Source organism: Chinchilla lanigera, unplaced genomic scaffold (genome assembly GCF_000276665.1).
Source record: "Chinchilla lanigera isolate Chin_1 unplaced genomic scaffold, ChiLan1.0 scaffold00003, whole genome shotgun sequence".
Classification (NCBI taxonomy): domain Eukaryota; kingdom Metazoa; phylum Chordata; class Mammalia; order Rodentia; family Chinchillidae; genus Chinchilla; species Chinchilla lanigera.
This window is the reverse complement of record NW_004955404.1, coordinates 18,324,899-18,333,238: the sequence shown is the minus strand read 5'-3', so window position 1 is coordinate 18,333,238 and position 8,340 is coordinate 18,324,899. Positions and strand designations below refer to the sequence as shown.

General features: G+C 37.7%; 1 pseudogene; it reads right to left on the bottom strand.

The window, feature by feature from the left end:
• Positions 1–639: 639 nt before the first annotated feature.
• LOC102020747 lies at positions 640–7,800 on the bottom strand (annotated as a pseudogene).
• Between the last annotated feature and the right edge of the window lie 540 nt (positions 7,801–8,340).

Below are 8,340 nucleotides of genomic sequence, written 5' to 3'. Positions count from 1 at the left end.
TGCCATGTGCCACTCTGCTGTGGAGCCAGCCAAGCATGAACTGAAACCTCCACAAACTCTAAGCTAAATAAACCTTTCCTTCCTCAATTTTGGGTGTCAGGTATTTTGTCCCAGCAAGGACAGAAAAGTAACCAAGACAGAGACATATGCCAAGAAGAGGGCCCAGCTTCCAGAAAGCATTATCGTGGCTTCCTGAACCTCTTTCTCCTACTCATGAGACATTTGCTTCCAGTCCAGAACCTCAACTCAAGGCTGAGATACTTCATGTGGTGCTCTTCCCACTCTCCAGCCATCTCTAGCAGCTCTAACCACAACGCTGCATCTCCTCATTCTCTGGGGGAGGGCCAGGTTGCCAGAGAACCTGGGTTCCCTCCATGCATCAGTTGTGAGTCTCTTAGCCTTGACAGAGAACTGAAAAGCAACAGAACTCGGTAGAGTAGGAAAAAAGCCTCCAAAAAGTGTATACTCAATGATGGAAACAAATGAAACAGAATTTCATGGCGACTCTTTGTTACAAGGTAAAACTACTCAGTCCCAACTTTCAGAAGTCGGAGGTAGCCTGATTTAAGAGATTTGTGTTTTCTTTTTCAGCCCTCCAGATCTTTGGGAAAGAAAATCAGAGTCAATGTCTTAAGGTGCTTAGGTGCTGCCATCAGCAGATGCAGTTGGTAGTGTGTCTGGCACAGATGGTAACTCTGGAAGGACAAAGGATAGTATAGGTCTTGGAGGGGGCTTTGCAGAAGCTTCAGCTTGGGTACAGGAGGGACATTCTTATCACCATGAAAGTTATCAACACATTCATATGAAAGGGGAGTGACTGGGTAAGTCACTGGGGAAAAAGAAGTCCCCACTGGAAATCCATTGAAATCTGAAGTGGATATAAGAAAGTATTTGGGAATGGCATTGGCATGGGCATTGACACTGCTCCATTAGGTCCACCAACAGGTGCTGTGAACCCATCGCCTTCTCCTCCCCCTGTTCCAGGGCCAGGTTTCTTCACATTATGTGTGACTCCAGCATCAATAAGTTCTCTTTCTGCCCAGGAGGAGCTTCTGCCATGACTACAGAGTCAGGTACACGAGATACACTGTAATTCTTGGCAATGTCAGTCAGGTATCTCTCCACTAGGATTTGGGGTGTGGTTTTCACAACCATTTTATGTATTAGCTTGTCAGTGACTGTTCCAATCTGGTTAGTGCTACATAACTTGCCATATCCTTTGCTCCACGTGGTTCAGAGCTGATCAGAAACTATTTCCAACCCGGCCACTTCTGATTAGAGTCAAGGATCAGCCTTGATCAATGTACACACAGATTCACCAACACCAGAGCTGAACTCCTTCATAGACTGGAGGAAGCCAAAGCAAGCCAGCAGCAGGTCACAGTCCAGCTCCAGGTTCTCCATGGCCTCCACGAGGTGGTCTTCTTGGACAATGTGCTCTGCTCAGCTCCACACTCGCTCATCCTTCCTGCAGGCAGATAGGCAAGGATCTCCTTCCTGCCTTCTGAGCCAGTTCCTTTTCTTTCCTCCAATAGTTTGTAATGGTTTGTGACTCTCAAACTACCTCATAAATGCTCAGCTTTATATCCAGAGCACACCACACTGCAGTATTCCTTATGTCTGAATGCAGACTTGAAGCTCTCAAAGATCCTCCAGTTTTAGTTCTAGAAAGTGCTCTAAAACACCAGAAAGAAACCCAGAAAACAGAAAGCTATCACTTGATATTCACTGAAGTCTTTCATCTTGTTCAAAGACCCTTTTTAAATGATGCATTTTAAGGAATTTCTTCTCTATCATTCAACATGGGTTTTCACAGAAATAAAAATAATTCTTCCACTGTATCTAGACACATATACAGATATGTGTATGTATCATGGCATATAATGAAACAGTATAGTATAGAATCCCAAGAAACCTTCTAATTTCCATCCCCACATCACCACCATAAATAATTGTGTAATTTAATTTGTCCAAAATTATTTCTACCATTTCAATCTTTGATGTGCCCTCCAATTCTACAAACATGGAAGACAAGAAAGAGGGAAAGAAGAAAGGAAAGAAAGAAGAAAGGAAGGAAGGAAGGAAGTAAAGGAGTAGGGAGGGAGGGAAGAAGGAAGGACATCTTGTCAGTTTAAGCTATTTTCAGCCTGTTATAATAACAAATACCAAATATGCATATACAGGAGTTACAGCCTAGAGCCAGCTCATAGAGGGTCATCAATGTGTATTTTATTAATTCCCCAAAAGTTTGAAAACCAGTTATCATACAGAGCCATTATAAAAATTAATTATATAAACTTACAATTAAATGAATTATTATAAAAAGAGTTAACAGATACTCAAAATGCATCACTTCCTAATTATTTTAATGCACTTGCTGTTATCTATGCTCTTGAGGTTATTTGCATGTATTGCATCTTTATGGCTGGAATTCTCCAGATGGCACACTACTGAGTATCTCTTCCCAACTCTCCACTCAGTACTTTTTTTTTTTTTTTTGGTTTTTTTCCAGTACCGGGAATCGAACTCATGACCTTGCGCTTGCCAGGCAGGCGCTGTGCCGCTGAGCTAAATCCCCAGCCCCTCCATTCAGTACTTTAAAATAAACCATGGTGAAAACTTTCATATCATGGATGTCAACAAATCAAGTGGTGGCTTATTTAGGGGAGGTACCCATCGGCACACCCTTGTATATGGAGCATAATATATTAATAAAACATATGCTATAAATACATTTTTGTCATGTTCTTCCTTACTGAAAATAATTGTGGGAGCATGAACTTTCAAAATGTTTCAAAAAGGTCATTTCTAAATGTGGTACTCCACTATTCTCAAGAAGAAAGAGAGTATTTTGCAGGTGCAATAAGAAATCAATAAAACACTCTATTCCCAGTGCAAATTGACCCATTAAATTACATTCCATTAATTGTTAAAAATAACTGCCAGCATATATATTTCAATTGTTGGTTGAGAAATTAAATGAATGCGTATAATATGTGTCCATGTAATTTGTACAAATAGAATTGAGAAAAATCTGCCAAGACCACTCCAAAATGTGTATCATGTAAAATATAAGAAATAACAGTCCAAACTTACACTGCCTATTGTTACTTGGAAAGATACTCTATTTGCCTGCTCCAGAATTGTATTCCACTCTGGATATTTATTAGGTTTACTTGAGTAATGACTGGAGAATTTTGCCTACAAGCCTTAAATTGGTTTATATAAGAAAGAACTGAGCTAGTCTCAGGGGGCAAAAAGCAGATAAATGATCTAGGAAAAAATGTGATATAAGAAATTAGGGGAAATACTGTCATTATGAGTGAAGTATAGAGAGAGTTATAAAATATTCTTAATAGGAACATGCAAATAAGCATTTGTTGATTATATGCCAAATACTACTCTAAGTGGCTTACATACATGAATTTAATTTCACTCTCACAACAGCCCTATGTCCAGTGATATAATTATAGGATCTTCGACTTTTCACGTGAAAAAAATCTGGACTACATTAGATAAACAACGAAGAATAAACTGTTACAAAGTGGAAGAGTTGGAATTTATACACAGGCAGACAGCTTAGAGCTGATTTACTTAATCACTATTCTGTAGGTGGTTTATATATCCAATATACTTTATAGCCCTCTCAAAAGTACTTACAGAAAGCATCAACAAAGACGTTTTACTTCCTAAAACTTTTAAGATTTGTGTTTATTTTCATCATATTAGTACAACGGAAGTGGTCTCTCTGGAGTACAGTTTCACCCAGATTACACAAGAAAAATTAAAAGAATCAGAAAACTAATGATTTAGTCGCTGTGACCTTCAGTGAAAATTAAATAGAAAATGGATTGTGCTACTTAATGTGCTGTGGCTAAGCTGAAAATACAGAAAAATATTTCTAGTGCAATATACAGTTTTGTAATTTATGTTATTTTTGTGCACATTTAATACCTTTAAAATTGTCTAATGCACTTATTTTAATAATGGGAGTTATAGAAGAAAAAGCTGGCATATTAGGTAGGATTCAAGAATATAAACTCAAAGTTATTTTACATTATCTAAGAACTGATGACAAAGCCTAACCTTTCTAGGTTTATACTATCACTGGGAAACCATCCACTTAAATTAGCTGTGGCCAAAAGTCCGGAGTCTTCGACACTTGCCAAAGGTTTATGTCCTGTAATCGCTCCAATATAATGAAGTAGATATTCCATAAGCATTACCAGCAGACTATCTAGATGACTTCAAATAGGACATGTCTTCAGGAAGAAATTTAAATCCTCAGAAATACTATTCGTATGAATATTAACCCTGTTAGAGTGAAGGAAATCCAGATTATGTATCAGGACAAAATAAAGTTTATGAAATTAACTAAAACTACAAGAAAATGTATTGCAGCCGAGTTGCTATTTGACAGATCACCTAAGCAGACCAGCAGGTGATGAATGGAAGCCTCAAGCTTTCTTCATGTATTCATTTAAAGACTACCTTGCAGGGGCTGGGGACTTAGCTCAGCGGCAAAAGCACCTGCCTGGCAAGTGCAAGGTCGTGAGTTCAGTTCCCGGTACTGGAGAAAAACCAAAAAAAAACAAAAAAAAAAACAAAAAAAAAAAATAAAGACTACCTTGCTAGATTGGGCTAAATGACATTTTTCTCATGTCTTTATTATGTTGAAATAAAGTGTATGCTTCCCCAGAAATGATAGTCACATACAACACAAGTAGAACTTTAAATCAAAAGTTTGTGCTGAGGTTTTATTGTCAACTCTTCTTGTCAACACTTCTCCTTAATGCTGACTGTATTTACTGGAACTTCCCACACAGGTACATACGGACACTTAGAGCTGTAACTGTCCTTGTTAATAATAACTAATGTCAGAAATGGGGCTTTTCACTTCATATGCCCAAACTACTCTAAGTGCTTTTTCATACGCTAAAATTATTTTATTTTTTTAAGTGTCAAATCCTTTGTGTGACAAACAAAAAAATTTATATATATACATACATATATACATATATATGTTTGTTTTGCACTTATTGCTCTGAAATACATATACATTGTATAATAGTTAAACTGAGGTAAAGAATACATAGGTTATCTCACATCTATGTAGGTGTGTGTGTGTGTGTGTGTGTGTGTGTGTTTAGAATACCTAAAATCTACTCACTCGGTGATTTTCAAGAAGACATTGTCCTTAACTCTATTCATCCTGTTGTACAGTAGGTCTCTTGAATTTGTGCCTCTTAGCTGAAATTTTATATCCTTTGACCATCTCCCCAATGCCCTTTTTTCCAGACCTAGTAACCACCATTCTACTTGTAAATCCTTCAACTGCTGCCTTTATACAAACGCTATCGTCACACCAATAGGCAATTTAAAAGAAGCCATCCTAAAAAACATTGTAAAGTATTTAAAAATAATTTTTAATTATGAAAACCAATACCTGAGGCTCAGACACCAGTCCATGGTGGACAAAAGTTTGAACTAAAGTCTCTTCGGTGACAGGTCCCTTCTATTTATCATACTTCCTTCCAAACCCTGGAGAACTGAGAGGTTACAGTAAGAGGTAAAGAAGGCCAAGAGAATGATTCTTAGTCATTTTGTGGAAAAATAAAAGAGTGTGTGTAGGGAAAGAGAAAGAGGGAAGGATAATACAATGATATCCAGACAGTATAGGTAGGAAACACTGAATTTGAAATTCTAAGAGCAATGTAAATATAAAGATTAAAAGCCAAAAGAATTAATGCCATGACTACTTATTTCAGAAAAAAAAGGATTTTTTTCCTGTAAATTTCCTTACTTGCAATCACTTTTCCATAAGGATTTGAGTTATCCTTTATTCACACAAAGAAGAATGAGCTTCTTTCCTTTATGATTTATTTCTTCTTCCAGTTAACCAGATTTTCCCAAAATATTATAGAGTCATGTTTCATACAGACTATTCACTTCCACAAAATGTAAGTTCATGACAAGGAAGGAGTGAAAGAGGGGCTGGGGATTTAGCTCAGCGGCAAAAGCGCCTGCCTGGCAAGCGCAAGGTCGTGAGTTCGGTTCCCGGTACCGGAGAAAAACCAAAAAAAAAAAAAAAAAAAAAAAAAAAAGGAGTGAAAGAAAGAGAAACTTGGACTGGCATTTGGGATATCCTGGATTCAAATCAATAGTACCCCAGATTTCTCTCCTGCAAAATAGCAGTTATGTTGAAAAGATATAAATAATGTATATAAGACATCCCATAAACATTAAACTTCAGTTGTCGCATCAAAATGATATGCAGAATTGAACATTTAAATGTTGTAGATAACAAAGCTACTTCCATTACCTAGGCCAGCTTGGGTCATTTCATCAGTTCTCCCATATTGATTTCCAATTTCCTCCAATTGTTAGATGACAAGGGTTTACTCAAGATGAACAATATTATGTGGGTACAAATCTGATGTTAAAGCCACATTCCAAACCACTCATGGAATCACTTAATGTGGTCATTTTTGATGGGCCGAACAAGCATAAGATAATCTAACAATATCTCTAGTGTTGCAACATAAAGAATTCATTTAGAAATAGAAAACACAAAAGCAAGATCATTATTTTTATATCCATCATGAGATACAGCTATTTTGAAAATCTGAGAATAATTATAGATCAAGCATTTTTTAATTATAAAAACCAATATATGCTAAGGATAGAAAACTTACCAGTGTGGAAATTTCTTAAAAATATCTTCATTTTTTATTTACTTAAAGAATCATATGATATCAAACAATAAAGGCTAATTTTCTGAAGAACACAAAAGAAAGAAACCTAAATAATCCAGATTTGTCCATTAGTTAGGGTTAAGTTAAGTAAGATGTACTTAATATCAGAGTAATCAGGGCACAGTATTTCAAGAGTGAAGCTGTACTACCCCAAGACTTAGCCACAATCAGAAAGTCAGAGCAAAGATTTTTTCACTGCCTTGTAACTTCATGCTGTTATTTGCTTGACCAGCCCAAGTCAACCACGATAGGGCTATACAGTCAGAATGCGCAGGTTCCACTCCTAGGGCCTGGAGAAGCTGAGGAGGGGGTTAGCTTGCTCAGCTGGTTTGCCTTACATTCAAGTTCGAACTTCATCATGTGATTTGGTGAACTTCTGCCTACAATTTAAGTAGCGTAGCATCTCGAGGATTTGTTCAAAGTTGGACCTTTAGTTAAGCTGTCAGTGATAAAGGAGTTACTGTGGGTGCCTAAAGGAGTTTCAGAGACTAGACTTGGTGACAAGATGCTATAGTTACAGGGCAAGGCTGGCTCCATTAACAATACCCAGGATGGGGCACAGACAGGTGTTCAGGAAGTGTCTGTTGACGGAGAGTGAAAAAACAAAGACAAATCCTTGAAGCTCACGACTTTGGCAGGAAAACAGGCAACAAAAGGTGTAGGTAGAAAAAAAAGGAGAAAAGATCTAGGTACCTGTTTGGTTAGTATAGAAATATAGTGTCAAAAAACATAAGAAATTAAACAACCAACTAATTCCACATATTTTTATAGTCACCTTTGTGTGTTAGTTTACTGCTACCCACACTCAGTTGATTGATTAGGTTTTTCCCAATTTGCTATACTTTGGCAGTATTTATGTGCTATTTTTATTTAAATGAACCTGAACTTACACACATTTTAATGTGTCCCATTCTGCACGATATTGGCTGCCAGATCCGTAGTCTGATGTTCTCTGCCTGCTTCCCAAACTTCCGTGTGCACCCAAGTCACTTAGGGATAAAGCTGAAATGAAGATTCGGATGCCATCCGTCCAGGAGGAGCCCATTTCTGCATTTCTCGCAAGCTCCCAAATGAGGCTGAGAACCACACTTTGAATATCAAGATGCCACATATACATTCTGATGTGCGCTTAAATACTTACCAACAATATTTAAAATTTATACCATGTAAATCATTCATATGTCCCATCAAATCTAATGACATAAATTCAGACAGTGTGCAAAGTTGAAAAGACAGTTAAATGTCTTGGCTTTCTGGGAGTTCACTGTCAAGAAGGAAGATTATGTAAGAAGCCAAGGTAACTCATGCCATGGGGTGTTTTAGAGGTCTGAACAAGATGCATTGAGAAACTCCCCAGAGTCTGGGGTGGGGGGCGCTATGAAGGAAGCATGTTTCTGAGCATGACAGAGGGTAAAGAGGTGTTTTCTCAGGGGACTCAAGAATGCAGACTGATTTGCATCTATCCCCGTGAAGGCTGTGCCTCAAACAACCTCACCCAGCCAAGAGCTGTATCTACTTTCACATGGGGGAAGAGTATGTTATCGGAAGTTCATCTTCCTAGGTGCTCCTTTTCCTTCCCCATCTT